Genomic DNA, 23,082 nt, shown 5'->3' on the forward strand with positions numbered 1-23,082 from the left:
CCATCATTTCTTCAATAGGAGTTATAAAACAGTAGTTTATATCCCAAGATTCAAAACAAAACCTCATCTTTCCGGCTGGATGTGGGGGTATACATCTTTACTTCTAGTACTTTGGAGGCAAAGGTAGGGTTATATCTACGGGTGCCAGGCCAGTCAGGGTTACACAGTGAAACCTTGTCTCTAAATAATAAAAAATAACATTTATATTTATAACTGCCAGTTCTAAGCTATAGAACCATTATAAACTATATTATGTTTTACAGCAAATCCTAGCCAATACTCTCTACCTGCACCAATACTGAAAGACCCACCTCGCCTGATACAGTGACATATGCCTAGAGTCTTAACTAATAGTACTTGGGAGGCTGAGGACAAATGATCACTTATGTTTGGCAGTTTGAGACCCACCTAGGCAATACAATGATATTCCATTTCAAAGAAAGATCTGCCTTAAATTACACTTCAAAATCTCAGTAAGTACCTCAGCTTTTTCTTTCTTTTTCTGAGACACTATTAAGACTGTGCACATATTATTCTTCCTTACTGCATTAGTTAATTTTTCATTGTCAATATCTACAAAATGCATGAAGCTGGAGTTTCTTTTAAAAAGAAAATAAGTTTAATATATGAGTCCCTAGGTTTGATCCCTAGTGAAAGAAAGAAAAAAGAAGAAGAGGGGGAGAGGGACAGGAAGAGGAGAGAAAGAGGGAGGGAGAGGAAGAAATGCTTAGTTAATCGTTATGTAAGTTTAAGAACAGTGTAAACACCACAAGAAGAAATCACAGGAGACACAAGAGAGATTCAGGAGTCAGTCACTCTTCCAATTCACTCATTAAATATCTAACTAGGAATTCCAGAAGTACATTAATTGCATCCAAGGATAGGACCTCCATTAATCCAACCATGTGACGTTAGGCCCCGCCTCCTCTTAGAAAGTCCCGCCACTTCTCATATCACCCCAGGACTCTTGGGGAAAATATGATCACATCAAAACCGTAACACCGTTATAAGCAACACTCAGCTTTGTCTGACTAATTGATGGGATCCAGAATCAACTGTCCTTAGAGATCAAGGACAGGGTCTAAGTTTCTAATTTGAATACACATAGTAAAGCACACAATATCAGTATTTTGCAGAACAAATGGATGTTTGCAGGAGTTTGTATTCTAAAGTATTCAGGAGGGTGGGAAGGGATTTTCTGGAAGAAAATGGGTCTCATGACATGTGGTGCCACACCAGAAAGCCTTTGATTTGGGTTGGCATATTCATCATATAATAAAGAGAAAGCTGCAGTAAAGAATCTTTCTAGGACTGAGAAACTTTGTCTGATACAAAACTCAGGTTCTCCAACACTAAGAATGGATTTTACACTGTGGTCTTTGGGTGCTGATACATGCATAATGGTGATGATGAAGCTGAGTGCATCAGCTGAACCAGACGTACCGTTCTGGTGGGAACTGAAGCTAGCTGGGGAAGGCTGCTGTGCGCAAAGAAATAAATCTAATATGTGTGTGTGTGTGTGTGTATTATATATTCCACAATAAAACTTTTTTAAAGTATTAAAAATATGGAAAGTGCAGGCTGATGTTTTGTTGGGTAATTGTGCCTGTCCCCAAGCCTGACAACCTAGCTGAGTTCCTAGGACCCACATGATAGGAGTAAATAACCAACTACCACTGGTTGTCCTCCCAACTCCACATACACACACACACACACACACACACCAACTAAATGTAATAAAAATAAAAAGATGGAGAATTCAGATCTATTTGAATTTCAAATAATTTTAGAAGGCGCATCTGATATAACATTTGAGATATACAAAAATTATTATGAAATAATATAAAATGCAAAATTAACTTGGCTCCCTGCATTTGTCTAGCAATCCTACTAATTTTTGTTAATTTTTTTTCATTTATTTTACATCCCAGTTGCAGTTTGCCTTTCCTCCTCCTCCCATTTCTCCACCCAGCCTTCCCTCTGCCCCGCCCCCTCCACCACTCCTTTATTTCTGTTCAGAAAGGGTCAGGCCTCCCATAGGTGTCAACAAAGCATGGCCTATCAAGTTGAGGTAGGACTGAGCTCCTCCCTTTGCATCAAGGCTAGGAAAGGCAAACCCAGTATGAGGACTAGATTTCCAAAAGTCAGCCAGCTCAAGAATTAGGGACAGGCCCTGATCCCACTGCTAGAAGTCAACAGATAGACCAAGCTACACAACTGTCACACATATGTAGAGAACCTAGGTGAGCCCATACAGGCTCCCTAGCTGTCAGTACAAAGTCTGTGAGCTCCTATGAGCCCTGGTTAGGTGTTTTCTCTGGGGTTCTCTTGTGATGACTTTGACCCCTGACTATACAACCCTTCCTTTCTCTCTTTGACAGGGCAATCCTAGTTATTAACAGGATACATATGGGCATTTTTGATTGACGCAGTGAAACGGAAGTGAGTGTGAAAGTGGGGTGAACATGTGCTTTTGACAAAGGATAGGTCATTTAATGTCCTAATTGATGGCATAGTACCGTGCAATGATGAATTCTGCCGTAAATACAAATAGCACCAGTTCTGAAAACTAGCAGACTTTCTAGGGATGAAAACACATGCTTTCTCTGTCTTTAGGTACAAGCGATGGGTCCTTTAAACTGATGACAGCAACAAAAACAGATTAAGAAGAACAAGAACAGTAATCCATGTGCATAAGGAAGCTAAGAAAAGAAGCAACTAGCTCTTTATGTGATTAGATATGCATATAGGTAATTTAGTAAGGTCAGGGAGAAAACGTCTATAGGAGAACAAGGAGGCTTCCTTAAGGCACAGAGCAGAAGTTGTGTGGACACATCGTTAATCCTGGCACTTGGTAAGCAGAAGCTGACCGATCTCTTGAGTCCAAGGTCAGCCTGGTTTACAAGAGTGAGTTCCAGAACAGTCAAGTCTATACAAAGAAATGCTGTCTTGAAAAATCCAAGAGAGAGAGAGAGATTGAGACAGAGCAGATCTTTGGGGAAAGGAAATGGACGTAAAACATTTTGTCAAGCTGTTTTTCCAAAATTGGCAGGGTTTTATTGTTGCTTATTTGTTTGTTTTGCGATACGGTGTTTCTCTGTAACTTAGACTGGCTTTGAACTCTCAGTCATCCTGTCTTGGCCTCTGAATTTGCAATTGCCGGTGCGCACCACTATGCCCAGCTCCACGGCATCACTCCTGATATTATCTATGATCTCATGAGGGTGACACCACTGACACTACAGCCCACAGATGGGACAAGGCCAAGATTTCTTTCATGGTCTCTGAAAGTTTTGCGACTACACATCAGTCTCAGATAAGGCAATGTTGACAGTCTCAACATTGGAATCTCCATATGTCACCATTTTGTGTTCCTTTCACTTTGGGTGGCTTCTTGAAAAGTTTTGCTGACCAGGGACAAAGGGCAGGAGATTCACCTCAGCCTGACCCTGTGTGATTTAAATGGTGCCGCACTGTGATCCTCAGGACCTTTCCGTCACTGGTTGCTTTACAATGTCATAAACCAACTTTTTGGAAATAGACTGATATAGGGCAAATACTCTTTGGAGTAGGCTTGATGTGAACATTACAACTTGTATACTTACATATACGATTTTGACACAATTAAAATCATATAGAATGGGGAAGGCAGTTGCTATCAGAAAAACTAAATTTTGAGACGGACTGAAGAAAACCATACTTTGCCTTCTATGAGCTGAAAGCCTTGTTTTTACAAGGCTATTCTTCATATCCTTAATTATAATCGCTATTTGGTAACATGGTCCTCAATTCATTGAGGGAAGGAGAACCTTTGGAATAACCTAGTATTTTAATGGAGAAGGAAGGGAGGAGTGTATAGAAACTGGTACAGCCAACCTACATAGAAACGTGAAAGCATCCATAAGCAGACATTGGCAACCCACTGTGGATGTGCCATTTTAAACTCAATATTTTACATTTTAAAAATTACATTTTTTCCACCAAATTTAACCTGTTCAAACACATCTGTATCTTTTAACTAAACCAGCGGCTCTGAATCTGTGGGTTGCAACCCCTTTGGCAAATCTCCATCTCTGAAAATATTTAAATTATGATTCATAACAATATTAAAATTACAGTTATGAAGTAGCAACAAAAATAATTTTGTCATTGGGGATCACCACAGCATGAGGAACTGTATTAAAGGGTCGCAGCACTAGGAAAGGTTGAGAACCACTGAGAAACTATCATCTTGTATTTATTCTGAGGTCCAATCCCTCCAGCCACATTATCTTTATTTTTTATTTTAGTTTACATGTATGAGTGCATATGCATGTATAACATACAGCCTTATGTATCCCAGGTTGATCTCAAGCTTGCTAGGTAGTTAATGCTGGGCTTGAACTCTTATTCCTCCTGACTATACCTCCTTAGTGCTATGATTACAGTCTGTAACACCATGCCCAGTTTTCAGCTTTAATTTATTTTCTTCTTGGTATTTATTACACCAAGTACCTTTGGTTGTTTTGTTTTGTTTTGTTTTGTCCTTAGGATAGAACCCAGGGACTCGTGCATTCTGGGCAAGCATTCTACCACTAAGCTACAGAGGAGCTAGAACTTAAACCAGACTTTCCAAAAGGGGCGTAGACAATAAGTATGACATAAATGGACTTAGCTAAGCATGTGGTCAGACAGCTGGAGGTCTGGGCAAGTCAAGACCATTGGCCAGACAGGCAGCCGACTTGGCAGGTCCAGGAAGCTGGCTGCCTTTAAAGCCTCCTTTAAAGGTAGCAATCAAGGTCAAGAAGGCAAAGTAATTAGACCCTGCAGGACAGTGGTCCAGAGCCACTGCTAGAAAGAACTTGTTCTCTGACTGACACCCAGGAAACTTTTTTCATCTAGTGCAGTTTAGAAACTCTCCTATACATAGTCTATATCCTATATAGTCTATATCCTATCTAAAGAGAACAAGACAATTTTTAAGACTCCCTAATTCTAAAAAGCTAACTGCACTGACTGATTTTGTGTGTCAATTTGACATAAGCTAGAGTCATCAGAGAGGAAGGAGCCTCGGTTGAGGAAATGCCTTGATGAGATCCAGCTGTAAGATATTTTCCACATTTAGTGATCAGTAGGAAGGGCCCAGCCCAGGTGTTCCATCCCTGGATGGTAGTCCTGGGCTCTGTAAGCAGCAGACTGAGCAAGCCAGGGAAGCTAGCCCAATGTGCAGCACCCCTCCACGGTCCTGCATCAGCTTGTGCTTCCAGGTTCCACAGCTTCTGCTGTCCAGTTCCTGGCCTGTTTGAGGTTGCCATCCTGACTTCCTTTGTTGATGAACAGCAATACATAAATGTAAGCTGAATAAACCCTTTCCTCTCCAGATTGTTTTCTGGCCATGGTGTCTCATTCCAGCAATAGAAACCCTAACTAAGACACTAAGTAAACAAAATTGTATTTTCTAGTTTTTTTTTTTTTTTGAAAAAAGCTCTCTCACACTATTGCCCAGGCTGGCCTGGAATTCACTTTGTAGCTAGGTTCAAACTCACAGTCAAACTTCTCTGCCTCAGCCTTAAACATGCAGAGAAATAGGCACGTAATACTACTCTAGGCTCAAGCAATAATGTTATTTATGTTACGGTTAAAGAAAGACAGAGTAAACAAAAAGACACCCTGTCTCCACATAGTCCTGTGGTTTGGGGTTGCAGGTTATAGCATAGGCTTGGCTGAAGATTGAATGGAAGGTAATTCTTCAGAGCTGCCCTAGTTTGCTTTCTACTGCTGTGGTAACACCATGACCAAAAAGCATCCTGGGGAGGAAAGGGCTTATTTGGCTTATACAGCCTATCATCGTCCATCATTGAGAGGAGGTCAGGCAGAACCCTGCATGCAGCAACCTGGAGGCAGAACTGAAGTAGAGGTTTATGGAAGAATGCTGCTTACCAGCTTGCTCACCGTGGTTTGCTACAGTCTGATAGAACCCAGGACCACCAGCCCAGGGGCGACACTTCCCACAGGAGCTAGGCCTTCTCCCAATAATCATTAATTTAGAAAATGCTCGACTTGCCTAGAAGCAGTCAGATGGAGGCATTTTCTCAGTTGGGGTTCCTCTTCCCAGACAACTCTAGGTTTGTGACCAGTTGACAAACAAAGCAAAACTAGCACAAGTGTCTTATATTTTTTCATAGGTTCCTCTTTTTCAGAACTCCACTTGCAGCCAGGTGTGGTGCTATATGCCTGTAGTCCCAGGAACTTGGGTGGCAGAGGCAGGAAGATCTCTTGGGACCAAAGCTTCATCTCTCTAAACTAAAAATGAAAAATTTGAGAGTAGTAAATTTAAAAGGGCAAAGGCCAACCTGTTGCTATTTCTGCCAAACAACACTGTCTCTTCATGTCTGTTGAATGTGAAATGTTTCCACAGGCACATGTGTTTGAATACTTGGTCCCTAGCTGGTGACTAGAATCTTTGGGATGGGCAGAGACTGCCAGGACCTGATTGTTACAGCCAGGCCATGCTTCTGTTCCCACTCTCCTCAACCTTGTCCGTCGAGATGTGACAAACGCTCCCTCCTGCTCCTGTTGCTATGGAGGAAGCTAGCCCAGTTGTCAACTTTCCAACTCTCAACCCTTTGAATCTTGAGCTCAAATTAACCTTTCCTCCGTTAGTTCTCTTCTGTCGGGCATTTGGTCATGAGAATGAGGAAAGTAACAAACACGATGTCCTAATCTAAATAGCATCCATGCCCTCAAAAAAAAAAACAGTGCATTCCCACATAGGGAGAGTGGAGGACATCTTGAAAGAATCAGTTCTTTGTCTACCATGTGGATGCCAGGGATTAAATGCAGATCATCAGCTTGCACCCACACCTGATTTTTAAACATCACTTAATTATTCTTTGCAATATACTGTTCCTGTATTATATCTTGTATAATAAACCATTAAATGCAATTTAAATAGTTTTTTATTTTTTTTTTTTTGGTTTTTCGAGACAGGGTTTCCCTGTAGTTTCTAGAGCCTGTCCTGGAGCTAGCTCTTGTAGACCAGGCTGGCCTCGAACTCACAGAGATCCGCCTGCCTCTGCCTCCCGAGTGCTGGGATTAAAGGCGTGCGCCACCACCGCCCGGCCTTAAATAGTTTTTTAAAAGTTCATTCCCAGAAATTACTAAAATCCTAAATCCAATGATCTCTTCTTAAATTTTAATTCATTTTACCCCCCGGAGTATCATCTTTTATTGTTGTTGTTGTTGAAATCAATGTATAACCAAAATATTTCACTCAATGGCATCTCCCCACATTTATCACTCCAGGGGCATGACTACATGTAGTTCTTGTTTCTCCATGGCTTGCTTTCTTTACTCCCGCCCCTCTGAAACCTACTTCCCTTCCTGTGACTGAACTCTTGACACCATGGCCATCTGCAAGGCTTGTGTTGGTAGTACTGATATCATTCCTGAGCTTCAGTCCCATCCTTTCAAACAACATCTATAATTACTTCAAATTCACAACCAAATTATCCTTAGCCTCCTCACCAAAACAGCTCATCATGCGGTTTTCTCCCTATTTTATTGCACTAGTGAATACCATTTCCTTAGACATCTAACCTCTAATCAATGGCTTATCTCAAGTCCCACTCTTCTAAGAGAGACCTTCAAAATACTCTCTCATTTATCCAGAGAAAAACTTCTCTACAAAGAATATTAAATACGTATACCATAGCAGGCATCAATATCAGAAAATAGAAATACGTAAAAAAATACAATTTTATTTTTGAAAATTATAAGCTATAAGATTTTTTTTCTCAGAAAAAAATATGTATGGCATTTTTGTATATTAAAAAAGGGTATTTCTTTATCTGTTGCTACTTTTTAGGATTCAGAAAGCCTAGAACTTACAACAGAAAGTCTGATTGCCAGCTGGGCAGTGGTGGCCCACACCTTTAATCACAGCATATGGAAGGCAGAGTCAGGTGGATCTCAGAGTTCGAGGCCAGCCAGTTCTGTAAGAGTGAGTTTCAGGACAGCCAAGGCTACAAAGAGAAGCTTTGTTTAGAAAACAAAACAAACAAAACCTCCCCAACCAAAAAAAACCCCAAAAATGTGCCTTAATTAAAGTGCCAAGACTTTTAGCAAGTTACTTACTAAATGCCCATCTTATAAAGGTTGTGTTTTCTATACTTTGGGAAGCAGAGAAGGAAAATGCTAGATGAGAAATAAGCAGTCCAGATATTCAACTCTGCTTAATTTCCTCTGAAATTCTCTCAATTCTAAATGTCTATTAAAAATAAAAAAACAGAATAGTGTTTTCTATTTCCATCCATTTGCCTGCAAAATTCAAGATGTCATTGTTTTTTAACCGCTGAGTAGTATTCTAGCATGTATATATTCCACAGTTTCTTCATCCATTCTTCCACTGAAGGGCATCTAGGCTGTCTCCAGGATCTGGCTATTACAAATAATGCTGCTATGAACATAGATGAGCATATGCTTTTGTTGTATGATTGGGCATCTCTTGGGTAGATTCCCAATAGTGGAATTGCTGGGTCCTGGAGAACATGAGGGAGAAAGTCAGGAACGAGAGGGGTGCGTTCACTCATGGAGACGGTGGGACAGAACTAATGGGAGATCACCAACTCCAGTTGGAATGGGACTGATGGATCATGCGACCAAACCCGTCTCTCTGAGTGTGGCCAACAGCGGGGGCTGACTGAGAAGCAAAGGACAATGGCTCTGGGCTCTGATTGTTCTTCATGGACGGGCTCTGTGGGAGCCTTCTCAGCTTGGTCGATCACCTTCCTGGACCTGGGGGGAGTTGGGAGGACCTTGGTCTTAGCATAGAGTGGGGAACCTGATGGCTCCTTGGCCTTGAGAGGGAGGGAGGGGAGGTATGGGTGGAGGGGGGGGAGGGAAGGGGGAGAAGGGAAGGAAGGGGGAGAAGAGGAGGGGAGGGAGGGGAGGATGGAAATTTTTAAAAAAAAAAAAAAAAAAACCATGAGAAAAAAAAAAAAAAAAATAAAACGCCCTAGAGGTAGAAAAAAAAAAAAAAAAAACAGCAGCAGTTGAACTTTACTGTGGAGTCATGTGATATGTCAAGTGTCTGAAGATGTGGTAGTCTTCTTCCTAGACTCTCCGATCCCCTCCAGGGCTAATTCGCGTGCTAGTATTTTTCAAAAAACTGGAACTTTCATGCAAAAGGAACTGAATTCAAACCAACCAAAGGGAGTGAAGAAGTCATGGGGAGTCATGTCTCACGTATTTGGGTGGGATGGTCATTAAGCAGGCTTTGACCAAGGGTTCAGGTGAAACTGTCATGACTCTTGCACTCCCTTATCCTGTCGAAGCTGGAGTTCAGTACAGCCATCCTTCCTAAAATATGCAAATGTTATCTACGTCTAGGAAGCTTTAAAGACTGAAAACCCTCCTGCTAGGTGGAGAAGGGTTGTCATGGGCCCGGCTGGGGTTTCAGCTCTGAACTGGTTATGGTTACTAAGTAATCTGAGGTGAGGCAGGATGCCCACCAGTCAGCCCAGTGAACTGCGTGATCCTGGGAAATGGCTTACATTTACTGCTTCAGTCTCATTATCTGTAACCTGGGAACTACGTTCTGTGTGGGACACACAGAATAATCTCAAAACAGGTGTGCTGGCTACTTTTATGTCAACTTTTAGATGAGGGAACCTCAACTGAGAAAATAGCTTCATAAGATTGGACTGTAGGTAGGCAAGCCTGGAGGCCATTTTCTTAATAATGATCAATGCGGGAGGGCATATTGTAGGTGGGGCCGCTCCTGTATTGGTGGTCTTGGGTTCTGTGAGAAAACAGGCTGAGCAAGCTGAGGTGGGATTTCCTTCTGTATGCTGTGATTACCATTAATGAATAAAGAAAACTGGCTTGGCCTGATAGGGTAGAATAGAGGTAGGCAGGGAAACCTAAACTGAATGCTAGGAGAAATAAGGAGGGGTCAGAGAGAAACCATATAGCCCCAACGGAGCCAATGGAACGTTAGCCAGTAAGCCACAGCCACATGGAGATACACAGATGAATAGAAATGGGTTAAATTAAGAAGTAAGAGTTAGCCGATACGAAGCTAGAGCTAATGGGCCAAGCAGTGATTTAAATAATATAGTTTCTGTGTGATTATTTCGGGGCTAAGCAGCCAGGAAACAACAAGCGGCCTCTCTCTTACTACAGCAAGCCATGAGGAGCAAGACAGTAAAGAGAGCAACACTCCTCCATGGTCTCTGCATCAGCTCTTGCCTCTAGGTTTTTGCCATTTCAGTTCCTGTCCTGACTGATTTCCATGATGAACTGTAATATGGAAAATTTAAATGAAATAAACATTTTACTCCCTAAGTGGTTTTTGATTATGGTGTTTCATCACAGTGGTTTTCCCTAAGACACTAGCAAAACACCAAAGCAGTGCAACTAGAAAGAAATCATAAGGCTCAAAGTAGAATTCAGTGAAATAAAGACTCAGCAGTGTAAAGAATGAAATAGTTGGTTATACATATGCACACACACACATAATCACACACATATGTATGTATAATATATAATGAAACCATCATATTGTACATTAACTAAAAATGTATTAAAATAAAATATTCTGTATAATCTTCCCTTTGGTTAAAAATGTGTGTAGCATACCAGAAAAAAAAATATTAATAGCGGTTCCCTCTGAGGGAGAATTTTCATTGTTTGTAACTCTTAACTCCTGTATTTTCTTATCTTTAACAATTAACATACTTGCCGGGCAGTGGTGGAGCACGCCTTTAATCCCTGCACGTGGGAGGCAGAGGCAGGCAGATCTCTGTGAGTTTGAGACCAGCCTGGTCTATAAGAGCTAGTTTCAGGACAGACTCCAAAGCTACAGAAAAACCCTGTCTCAAAAAAAAAAGGAAAAAAAAAACCCAAACAATTGACATACTTACACCTTAAAGAAAATAGAAACAACTAAATATGCTGGCACTTCCAACCCCTTTAATTCCAGCACTCGGGAGGCAGAAGCAGGTAGATGACTGGGAGTTTGGAGCCAGCCTAGTCTACATAGTGAGCTCCAGGACAGAGAGGGCTACATAGTGAGACCCTGTCAAGCAACAATGATAACAAAAAAACCAATATATCTTCTACTATTCTCAAGTAAGTCTCCTATTTTCTGAGGATTACTCCTTTTCCCTTTCCATTTGTAAAACACGTAATAATCCTGTTTTAAAATTCTCAATTTATGCTTCTTTTAGAGATGGGGTCTTTTGTGTAGACCAATGCCTCGAATTCATGATCTCTCTCTCTCTCTCTCTCTCTCTCTCTCTCTCTCTCTCTCTCTCTCTCTCTCTCTCTCTCTCTCTCTCTCTCTCTCTCTCTCTCTGGTTTTACGAAACAGGGTTTCTCTGTCTGTGTATCTTACTCTTTAGACCAGGCTGTCCTAGAACCTGCCTCTGCCTCCCCAGTACTAGAATTAAAGGCATGTGCCACCACCACTGGACAATTCATGGTATTTCTGCCTACTCTAGTTAGCTTTTCTGTTGCTTAGATAAAGTACTGACCAAAACAAACTTGGGGAAGATAGGGTTTATTTAGCTTACCAGTTATATAGTCCATCATAGAGGGAAGGTGAGGTAGGAAATCAAGGCAGAAACCTGGAGGCAGGAACTGAAGCAGAGACCACCGAGGGATACTGCTTACTGGCTTGTTTCCCCTATCCTGATCAGTCATCTTTCTTCCATAAACCAGGACCACCATCCCAGGGGTAGCACCATCCACAGAGGCTGCTGGGTCTTCCATATCCAGCCATCAAAAGGAAATGCTCCATAGACTTTGCCAGTCTGGTGGAGGCATTTTCTCTATTGAGGTCCCCTCTTCCTAGAAGACTCTAAGTTGTGGCAAGTTGAAACAACTAACCAGCATCTTGACTGGGCCTCCCAAGCCTGCTAATGTTTATATTACAATCATGACCACCACACCAGACTTCTGAGTTATCTGAAGTTTTAACAGTAATTATATTTTCCCTTTATGTGCAAAATTTGATTTTTTTCATGAGTGAAGGGTAAAAAGCAACTTTCAGGGGTCAATTTCTTCTCACTTTGTTGAGATTGTGTCTTGTTGATTATGCCCTATACACTCTAGGCTAGCTAGCCTGTTAGGTTGCTCTGCCTCCGGCTCCTCAGCTCACCATAGACATGTGGGGACTGCAGATGCACACCACCGTGTCAGCTTTCTGTGTGAGTTCAGGATATAAACTCAGTCAGGCTGCATGGCTAGTGCTTTTCCCCACTGAGCCATAGCTCCCTGGGTCAGGGTTTATTCAGTGTTGTGTCCCCGCATTATTTAATATAATTTATATAATTCAGCACATATTACTTATGCAAATTAATGGGATTCATTATAATATTTCTTTAAGGTAAAGAACCTACCCCAAGGCTTCGTTACTGTTTCCTAAAAATCCCTTTTCAGAATCCTACTTGTTTTGTTTCCACATACGTGAGGGAACGTGTAGTACTTGGCTTTCTGAGTCCCACTTATTTCTTTTAACATGAAGCCCTGGAGTTCCATTTTGCTGGAAGTGACACTATTTCATTCTGATTTATGATTAAATGATATTTTATTGCACAAACAGACAATTTTTGTCACCTAAGATAATTTGTTATTTTCACTATGGTGACTATTACTTGCAATAACAGGTTTCTCCCCTCCCCCGCGGTTATATAAGCGATGACAATTTCTGGTCAGAGACGACTCTTTAACCAGCCAAACTGCCTGCAAATCATGCCAAGAGCTCCGGGGATGCAGTTGCCCAAGTTTCCACAAATGCTGGGTGGGCCTTTTGATGATGCAGCTGCTTTTTTTTTCCCCGAGTTGTCCCCCTTTCTGCATAGGTATGAAAGTGAGAACCCGAATTCCTGGGAAGAAATTGTGTTTGCAAATGTCGATTGAGGCAGTGTCTGTAAGGGCTGATTGACTGTTTAGAACTTCAGTTGTGTGGAGAGGGTGAAACCTTAGGTTCACAGTCTAATTGCAATTTACCTTGAGTTATATTTAGCTCTGTAATTAGCAAATCCTTCGCTATGTCTGAGTCAGACCAAATGTCTTGTGACTAATAGATAAAAGCCTTGCGTATGTATTAACTAAAATAGTTGTAGTTTCTATCAACAAAAAGGCCAAGTGTGCATTACAGACAGCATCTGAGCCTGTAGCTGAGAGTTCTCCACTTTGCTGGAAGGTACTTCTCTGATGTTTCCACCAATATATATTAAAAGTGTCTTCCGGGTGGTGGTGGCGCACATCTTTAATCCCAGCACTCCGGAGACAGAGGCAGGCAGATCTCTGTGAGTTTGAGGCCAGCCTCGTCTACAAAAGCTAGTTCCAGGACAGGCTCCAAACCTACAGAGAAACCCTGTCTCAAATAAACAAAACAAAACAAAACAGTATCTGGCCCTTACCTTTAATCCCAGCACTCAGGAGTCAGAGGCAGGTGGATCTCTGTGAGTTGGAGGTCAGTCTGGTCTACAGAGCCAGTTCCAAAACATCCCTGTCTAGAAAAACAAAACAACAAAAACAAAAACAAACCCAAACAACAACAACAAAAAAGTGTCTTGAGTTGTGACCTTCTTTCATTACTATATGAACTTCCTAAGCTTTCCTTTCCAACTTGGGCCCGGCAGAATGGCTCCCACAAAGAAGAGGGGCGAGAAGAAGAGCGAGCCATCCTGCCATCAACGAGGCGGTGACCCGAGAATACACCATCAACATTCACAAGCACACTTAAAGAAATCCGGAAATTTGCCGTGAAGGAGATGGGGACTCCAGATGTGCGGACTGATACCAGGCTCAATAAAGCCGTCTGAGCCAAAGGAATAAGGAATGTTCCACACTGTATCCGGGTACATTTGTCCAGGAAACGTCGTGAGGATGAGGACTCACCAAACAAGCTCTACACATTGGTAACTTATGTACCTGTTACCACGTTCAAAAATCTGCAAAGAGTCAATGTGGACGAGAACTAAGCTGCTGAATGTCAAATAAAGTTAGAGAACTGCCAAAAAAGAAAAAAAAAAACTTTCTGAAACTGCTTCCACATTGGAACATGGAATTCTGGGTAAACTAGCAGTGTTCCCAAGCCATTCTTTCTGATATTTGGCTCCAGAATAAACTATCTTGTCTCCTTGGAGTTCAGAATTCTGTTTTTGTGTAGAGAACAGCTACCTCTAATAAGTATCACAAGCTGATTAAAGCCACCTGATTCTTGTGACTTAATAATGACAAAACTTTCCTAGAAGTAATGGATTTTTAATCAAGTGAATATCTAATTAGATAAGAATTAGGTGTCACTAGAAGGCTTGGAGTCTCCACTAGCCACCAAGAGAGTTTTAAAACAGCCAGGATTGTTTAGATGTACATTGGAGGAAGCAGTCTTTGATTGACAACTTCTGCCAACTCAGGGAAATAGGAAGACAGGAGGGAAGGAATAGAGCACACTATCCCAATGGTCCTTGGAAGCAACAGCAAAAGCATTCACTCTTGGAGATTCAGAAACATGGAGCTGACAGCAGTGGCTCTTGATCTAGTCCCTATCTCTGTGCATTCTATAGTAGTCATTTAGTTTTGCTTTCAGGCAACTTGTTGGGGTTGGTGACAAGGACTGACAGATGTCAGTCAAGTTGTGAGCCTTCTGTTTGACAGCTTCTGGATTTTTAACAGATACTGATGCTTGAACTCCAGCCAAATAACTTGAGGAAAAGTTGGGTCCTGTTGGCCTGTCTGACTTCTACCTAAGAACCCTGAGTTCAGGGTTACCACCCTGGGTGGTAATATGACCCAGATCTAAAATGTTCTTTGGGAAATTAATCTCTTTGATTTTAGGTTTCTTCATTTGTAAAAAAAAAAAAAAAACAAAAAACAAAAACAAAACAAAAGCATTATTCTTAAATACTGAGACTAAATACTTATAAAATATGTAGTGGGGCCAGGTATGGTGGGACACACCTTTAATTCCAGAGAGTTCCAAGACAGCCAAAACTACATAGTCAGACTCAATGTTGTCATTTGACCCTCCCCCAGCCTGAAAAAAAAGTACAGTGGAAATTTGTTAACCACAGATTTTATGAATAACTCTCTTTAAATGCTTATGGGTGAAGAAATCTCCCAACTGAGCTTTTGAGTGTGAGCTAAGTATATTAAGCAACAACTTTCATATTTTAGAGATCTTTGAATTATATTACAAATGTTGGCCAAGATCCCCAACTCATTGTTCAAATGCCTATTTAAACTATAATATTCTGGTGGTATGTCTCTATAAAAGGTTGTTGTTGGCAGTGTAAGGTTTCTATAGTACCTAATGTCTTAGTTGCTAGGAGATCTTTATTTATTTTTCACTTGCTACGTATTCGTAATGCTTATAAAAAGTTCAGCAAATAGTCCACCCATTTGAACAATAGTCATGGTATTAGGAACTTCTCTAGCCCTAACTTCCTTGGCCTATTGGGTGTTACCTGAAGTTCCTGGCTCCTATGCCAGAGGACAGGGACTTACATCGGTGAAGCTGGAGTAGAAGAAATTGAACATTTCTTGTAATCAGAGAGTGAAGAGATGCACAATAACTTCTCTAAGCTTGTCTCTTATTGAGTCTTTTTCATTCTGAGGATCTTAAAGTTTGCTTGTTTGTTCTTCATACCAGCACAAACCACGTACTCACATAAAAATCTCTCTTCTCTTAAAGAAGAGCGCTGAAGACAGAATAACATCTCTATGGTCTTCTGGTGCCAGAAACCGCTTAACAGTTTACTTTTCTTTTACTACTTCGTGTGTGTGTGTGTGTGTGTGTGTGTGTGTGTGTGTATGTGTGTGTATACATGTGGAGCCAGAGATTGACTCTGTGCATCTTCCTTAATCACTCTGTTTTGTTTGTTTGTTTGTTGCTTGGTTTTTTGAGACAGGGTCTCTTTTTGCATCTGGAGTTCATCGATTCATCGATTCTGCTAAGCTGGATGGCCACTTAGCTTCAGGGATCTAGCTGCCCATCCCCCCCTCCAGTGCTAAGATTCTAGATGTGTGCCAGTATGCCTATGCTTTACATGAGTGTTAGGGATTTGAACTCAGTTCCTCATGCTTGCCCAGTTGTAGTAGGCACTTTACCAACTGAGCCATCCTCCCACACTAACAGTTTGGATTTTAGAGATTCTGCTGGCAGCAGCAATGAGAAACATACAGAATATTTTAAAAAGACTTCCCTTTTAGGAGCTTTCTTCCTCTTTTATTTCTTGGAAAATAAAGAGGAAAACAATACAAGGTCATACAGCCACCAAGGAAAGGAAAGAATTACACAGTTCAGCCTCACTAGAGGATAAGTGGATTGACACTTATCTCAGGCTATTTGTGTTAGAAGGTGGATCTGTGACCTTTGAGCAGAAGGAAGGTAGAGACTGAGAAAGCAAGATGCAAGCAGGCAGTGCTATCTCAATAAAGAGACAGGGAAAGAGACAAGGGGCAAGCAGAACAATTTATGTTTACCCCCTTCCTCGTCTCACTATAGGAGACAGGAGTAGATTTGTGATTGAACAGAGCTATACTAAATACATGTCAGGACAAAGTCTATGAGAATTAGCAGCTGGCAGGTATTAAACTCTACAAGGGAGGAAGAACAAGATGCCACTAAGCATGAAGACATGAGTTCAATCCCCAGGATCCACATGGAAGGAGAGAATCAACTCTTGCAAGTTGTTCTATGACCTCCACATATGTGACGTCACCCCCTTCCATAGAATAAATAACTAAATGTTTGAAAAAAAAACACAGAGAGCTATTGTTTTAGACTATACTCCTATACAGACTTGTCTAAAGATAAAAATAAAGTCAGTCATGCTAACATTCCACCAAGCTGAGACTGAGCTATTTATCTGACCTGAGAAATCAAGATTAAGGAAAGAGCCAGCTTTTCCAAATAGGCCAATTTCCCTTGGTATGATAAGGAGCTTCTTCTGCTTTAATACAAATGAAGTTACCCTTAATACCCTGATGTTATTTAATCACTTAATTTTACTATTGCCCTATCTCTCTATCCGTGTCTATAAGAAAAGAAACTCTGAAGTAAGCAATTTTTGTTTTTAGATTTTGTTTCTGTTTTCTAAAATTAAGTGCATTTTTGGTATCATAGGAATCATAGAAATATATATTTATTTATTTTGTCAGGTTTTGAAGACAGGATTTCTCTGTGTAGCTTGACTGTCCCAGAACTCGCTCTGTAGACCAGGCTGGCCTAGAACTCACAGAAATCCGACCACCTCTATTCTCCTGAGTGCTGGGATTAATGGTGTGTGTCCACCACTGTCTGGCAGAATATATATTTCTTATTAACAAATATTAACTGTTTATATTAATGAGGTTCAGTGTGATATTTTACCAGTGGTAGCTATTATTCCTTACTCTTTATCAAGTATAGAGTTGTAGTGATGGGAGCAGGTGCTTCCCACAGCCCAGCTCTTGGCTGCCTGACTAGTTTATAATCCAAAATAACAATACACAAACTGTATTCATTTAAACACTGTCTGGCCCATTAGTTCCAGCCTCTTATTAGCTAATTCTCACATCTCTTGCTTTAACCCATATCTAATAATCTGTGTAACACCACGAGTGGTGTCTTACCGGGAAAGATTCAGCATGTCTGACCTGGTGGCTGGCTTCATGGTGACTATCCAAGAGAGGATAGTCAGGGAAATTGCCGGAAGCATCTGCTTCACTTCCCTCTTCCCAGCATTCTGTTCTGTCTACTCCACCCACTTAAGGGATGGCCTATCAAATGGGCCAAGGCAATTTCTTTATTAACCAATGAGAGACCTCCATCATTTCCCCTTTTTCTGTTTAACAAAAAGAAAGGCTTTAACTTTAACATAGTAAAATTACATATAACAAAACAGTTATCAAGTAAGAATTACAGTTACAATATTTATATCTATTTTATCTTTTATCATAACAAAGGAAAACAACTATAACTATCTATCTATTCTTCAATTCCATCAAAGACTCCAGAAGGATATAATATTACCTAAGTAAATGAGAAGTAAGCAACTTACAAAACTCTAGAAATCACAGAGACATCTCACTGCCTGGACAGTCACCCAAAGTTCCTCTGTACCATTGGGGCATCTATCTTCAGCCTACAGGCCCATAGTATCCAGAGACATTTCCCTGAAGCAGGAAATTTCAAAGGCAGTTCAGTCAGTATCTGCTGTGTCCTGCAGAATGTGTCGCAGACTCTTTCATGGAACCCCGAAAGATCATCTCACCTTTAGGCAAATTCAGCAGTCCTCTTTCTGTGGGTTCTTTGTGTCCAGTTTATGCAACAGTCCAGGCAAGAGCAGTTCTTGCCCAAATGGCTATCAAATTCCATAAGGAGCCTCTTCAATGCCCATCTTCCTCTTGAAGTAGATTGGTGCTGCCAGGAGCAGACATGTCTCATTGTCATGAACAGTCCTAAGTTATTAAAACATTTAAAATGCCATATTCTGTAGTTTTTGAAAGATATTAGGAATACCTATCTAACTGAAATATATCTCTATATATCTAGAAAATCTAACTAACATGACTACAAACTTGACTATTTTAGATGATTATCTCTTAACCTATATTTCTTAATTATATATTACATTCTTAAATGAACTATACAATCACAATACCTTAATCATTATCAGAAATACATATACATATAACAAAATTGACCTTAAATTTAAATCACTAAAGCAAAATCCATATCAATGCAAATTATTCATATCTATATCATATCCCCCTTAAATGTAAAGAACATTTATAAACAATATTGGGAATATGGGCCAGTTAGCTCTCTCCAAACTGCTTTCCTGCTGAATGGGGGCACTGTTATTTAGGTCTTTCATGGTATAACCTGTGTGCCAGGGTCATCTCAGTCAGCAGTTGAGCCAAGTAATTTTTTGAGGGTGTTCACAGCAACCTTTCAGGAGGGCATGGTCTATCATACCATATTGGGATAGAAGCAATCCATAGGGTCTCATTTTCTGTAAAAACAAAAGAAGAATATTTTTTCCAAAGTATCATATCCTTAGATCCAAATTCTGAAGTCAAGGTATTTTCAAAATATCTATCTTGGATTAGTTCAGCAGCATTTGTAAACAAATATCTTTTAGCAGCTGTTGCTCCTTCCTCAGCATTCAAACAATTCAAAGAGAGCATAATAGCATACAGTATCAAGATCTCTGTGTATTTTCCATCTTTGTGTGGCTTATTTTAACCTCTATTTCATTTATTTTTACTTTTATTTTTTGAGACAGGTTCCCTGTATATCTCTGTCCTGGAATAACTCTGTAGACCAGGCTGTCCTTGAACTCACAGAGATCCACTTGCCTCTACTTCCCAAGTGCTGGGATTAAAGGTGTGTGCTACAACACCTTGAACTCAGAGAGATCTGTCTGTCTCTTCCTTCCAGGCATTGGGATTAAAGGTGTGTTCTGCCACACCTTGAAGTCACAGAGGTCAATCTATCTCTGCCTCCCAAGTGTTGGGATCAAAGGTGTGTACTACCACACCCAACTCCTTTCTTTCTTCCTTTTTTTACCCTAAGAACTTAACCTTAGCCTGCATATATTTTTACACATTGTAAACCATTTAGAGGTTTCTTCACTTGAATCTTTCTTTTACTGTATATCTCTCTTTTTGTGACCACATGAGTCTTTAATTTACCAAGCAATATCGGTAGGACTAAAGCCATGTTTATTGTCACATCTCTATGGCATTTCAAGGTCCCTGCCAGCAAGCAAGCTGCAGCGTTCTGCTCACAGACCACACTCGTTCTGACTGCCTGCCTGAAAGAGTCAGAGTTTGCCCTGGCAGGATGGCCGAGAAAGCCGACATTTTAAAATGGCACAGCTTTTTTCCTGCTATGGCTAAAAACCGAAAAGCTTTTCATCAACAACACCGTTAAAGTGTTTCATGGCAGGACCTCTTAAAAGAGCTGCAATGTTTTGCAGCTAAAGCTGAGTCAGGAAGCCTCTTATAAATGAGAGCGCTTGCCTTTAGTGAGCAAAGCAGACCCAAGAAATTGCTGCTACCAAGAAAACATGCTTTAATCTAGTCTTTCCCAAGCTTTCTCAGGCTTTCTGTGGATCCAGTCATCCACGTGGGCGCCATTCTGTAGTGGTGAGTTGCAGGCAGGCCCACTTTTCATCCCACCCTCCGTCACAGAGCCTTCAATATCCTAAATTGCAGATCTTAAGTATTAGATAGATTACTCTGCCAGGCATGTCCAGACTGTAGTCAGGGGGCTACATGCAGCCAAACACTGAAACAAATGACGCTCAACATAAAATTGTAAACTTACTTAAAATAGTAGGAGATGTTGCATGTTTGTGTGTGTGTGTGTGTGTGTGTGTGTGTGTTGACTGTATAGTTCTCAAGCATGACCCTGACTTTTCTAGATGACAACATCATGTTATAGTGCCAAAGGCCACTTGGCCTTAAAGCTGTTCTACAGTACATCAGAACATTTTCCTATTCATGTTCGGTACTCATGATCAGTCTTCCCTTTGTCTCTTCTTCCCATCACCATTCTCCACTCTTAGTAATTACTTTTCTACACTAAGGTCATCTTTCATATACTTTTCTCTTACTGGGAAGAAGTCATGCTAACAACCGACTGACGGCAGGGTGCCGTATCTACTATGATGTATACCTTATGAGTTATGGCTGACAGTGGAGAATGATAAGGGAGGAGAAATGGATATGATCACTTTTATATTCTGTGTCATAAGAACACATTTATACTTCATATGGTATATGATGAAGTGTAAATGCATATATATATTGTAAACAGCTCAACATGAACATGCTGCCACCGGTTTGTTAATCTAAGTCAACCCCTAGCCTAGAGGATTCTGTATGAGGGATGCAAGGCTCAGAGGCCTTGGGAGTAGGAAACCCAGGTGCACTGAGAACTATAGTAAGTTGTGGGATATTTGATCACACTGTGAACCCCGAGTTTGAGTTGAATTGTTTAAATAAAATCAGCCTTGGTCAGGAGGCTGAGTTAGCAACTAGTTGACAGAATGTAGTCGTAGAGAGTCATAGAGCGTCTCTAAGATGATAGAGAGATGCTCAGGAAGTAGTTGGAAGAAACTTAGCCTGGGTTCTTTTGTTTTGGTGGAGAGGAAGGACGCTCTAAGATCAGCTACTTGCTACTTTATGAGCTAGTAGGTTTTCACCCCAATCTTTTGACTTCTAAGTCTTATTGGTAAATAGAATGATAGAGATTTAATTAGAAGCTATAGTTGGTGTCAGTGACATAGCTTGTGTCTACAAGAACAGATTTCCCGCTAGGCCATGGCCTGAGTGGTCAAGCCACTGGCAGAGACTCAGCCCAATAACTGTGGAGCAGCATTTGCTGGCTAAAACAGCAGCAGATTAAAGTGCCGCCTCTGTGCTGCATAATGGGAAAATAATAATGATAGTCAATGGAAGGTGCAGGAGGGGAGAGAGAGATAGAGAGAGAGAGAGAGAGAGAGAGAGAGAGTAGAGAGAGAGAGAGAGAATAGTGGTTCTTAACCCTCCTATATGCTGCGACACTTTAATACAGTTCAACTGTTATGGTGGCCCCTGATCATACAATTATTTCATGCTACTTCATACTGTAATTCTGCTACTGTTGTGAATCATAAAAGCAATATCTGATATGCAGGGTATCTGTTATTGACCCCCCCATAAGGGTTATGACCCACAGGTTGAGAACCAGTGCTTTAGTGACAAAGACTGGCTTTGTTTACACCCTATGTAACCCGCTGGATGGATATGTGATGAAAGGCAGGTGTCTAGGATTCATTGGTTCTCTGAAAATCATACAGTTTACAAATTTAATTTCCATCTTTACTCAGTATCGGTTTGTTGCCAGGCAGGCCACGCTCTGTTATTCTGGTCACAGCCTTGCAGGTCATAAACCTCTCGGTTGACACTGTCCTCTTTGCACTGCAGTGTGAAAGCACACAGACAACCCAGAAGTGATTATACATCTATGTTCTACGAATGCCAACTAATGTAACTTTTATAACTTTTTGGTTTTTCCTTCCTTTCTTCCCTTTCAGCCAAACACTTCTCTCTCCAGACCTCCCGCCCAACAATTGTGTGTGTGTCTGTTTCTAGAAACTGAACATAAAGCCTTGTGGATGCTAGGCAAGGACTTTAGCATACCACTGAGCTATATCCTAGCTCTGTTTTGGAGATGAAGTCTTACTAAGTGGTCCAGGTTGGCCTTAAAATCAATCTATAGGCCAGGCAGGCATTGAACTTACAATCATTACTTATGCCTCAGTCTTCTGGGCAGAGATGATTATAGGCCTCCACCACCAGTCCTGCCTAAATTTCATAAATAGTATGTGTCATGAAATATTATTCTCTTGTTGATTTTTTTTTCAGCCACTTAAAAACTGTAAAAACCCATCCTTAGGTCAAGGACTCTATAAAACAGAAGCAGACTGCATTTGGCCCAGGGCCCACAGACTTAGTCCAAATTCCTGAGTATAAAGTTAGGAAATAGCTAGGGGGTAGTGGCCAACATCTTTAATTTCAACACTTGGGAGGCAGAGGCAGGTGGGTCTCTGTGAGCTTGATGTCATACCAGTGCCTAAAAATTGAAATATCTTTTTCAAGGTTACTTGTGTTAGTGGCAGGGATAAAAAGAACACTTGTGTCCTCTTAACTGAACTCTGGCCACTTGACACAATTTGCCCCTGAGTTTACAAGTCTAAGTGTAGTTTGGTCAGAAGGACACTGTTGGCAAAGATCATAAGAGATAAGTCTTCATAGGTGATTTATATAGTCAAGCTTTGTGTTTGAATCTTTCCACCAATGGATAAGAGGTCACAGTTAAAGAATATTTTTTCCCCTGATGTGGACAAAACCAAATAAGTAGCTTTAAACAGTAAGAGGTACTTTTATAATTCAGACAGATTGTTTCGTGGGTTATTTAATATTAAAGGGAAAGCTTTATAAAAATGAAATTTAAGAGTTTAGTTGAGAAAAGAATGGATCTCAGATTGGCAGTCCTCAGAAACAGAAAGGTTCATAGAGCTCCTCCTCAACAATGTTGGTAGAAAACAGAAA

At 40.8% G+C, this 23,082-nt stretch overlaps 1 protein-coding gene and 1 pseudogene across 4 annotated transcripts in view; one reads left to right on the plus strand and one right to left on the minus strand.

Moving 5' to 3' along the window:
* Dtwd2 (DTW domain containing 2) overlaps window positions 1-23,082 on the minus strand; it is a 122,805-nt gene that overhangs the window by 96,996 nt on the left and 2,727 nt on the right. The window contains exon 3 of one of the 4 annotated variants that reach the window (XR_005285416.1): window positions 18,357-18,397. The exons of 1 other annotated variant lie outside the window; for it this stretch is intronic. The gene's annotated coding sequence lies outside the window, so the exon portion shown is untranslated. Of the gene's footprint in view, window positions 1-18,356; window positions 18,436-19,873; window positions 21,949-23,082 lie in introns of those variants that run through there. 2 more of the 4 variants (XR_005285415.1, XR_005285414.1) reach the window with 2 other exon arrangements.
* Window positions 13,591-13,973, plus strand: LOC119815358 (annotated as a pseudogene).

Source organism: Arvicola amphibius, chromosome 5, assembly GCF_903992535.2.
Source record: "Arvicola amphibius chromosome 5, mArvAmp1.2, whole genome shotgun sequence".
Lineage (NCBI taxonomy): Eukaryota > Metazoa > Chordata > Mammalia > Rodentia > Cricetidae > Arvicola > Arvicola amphibius.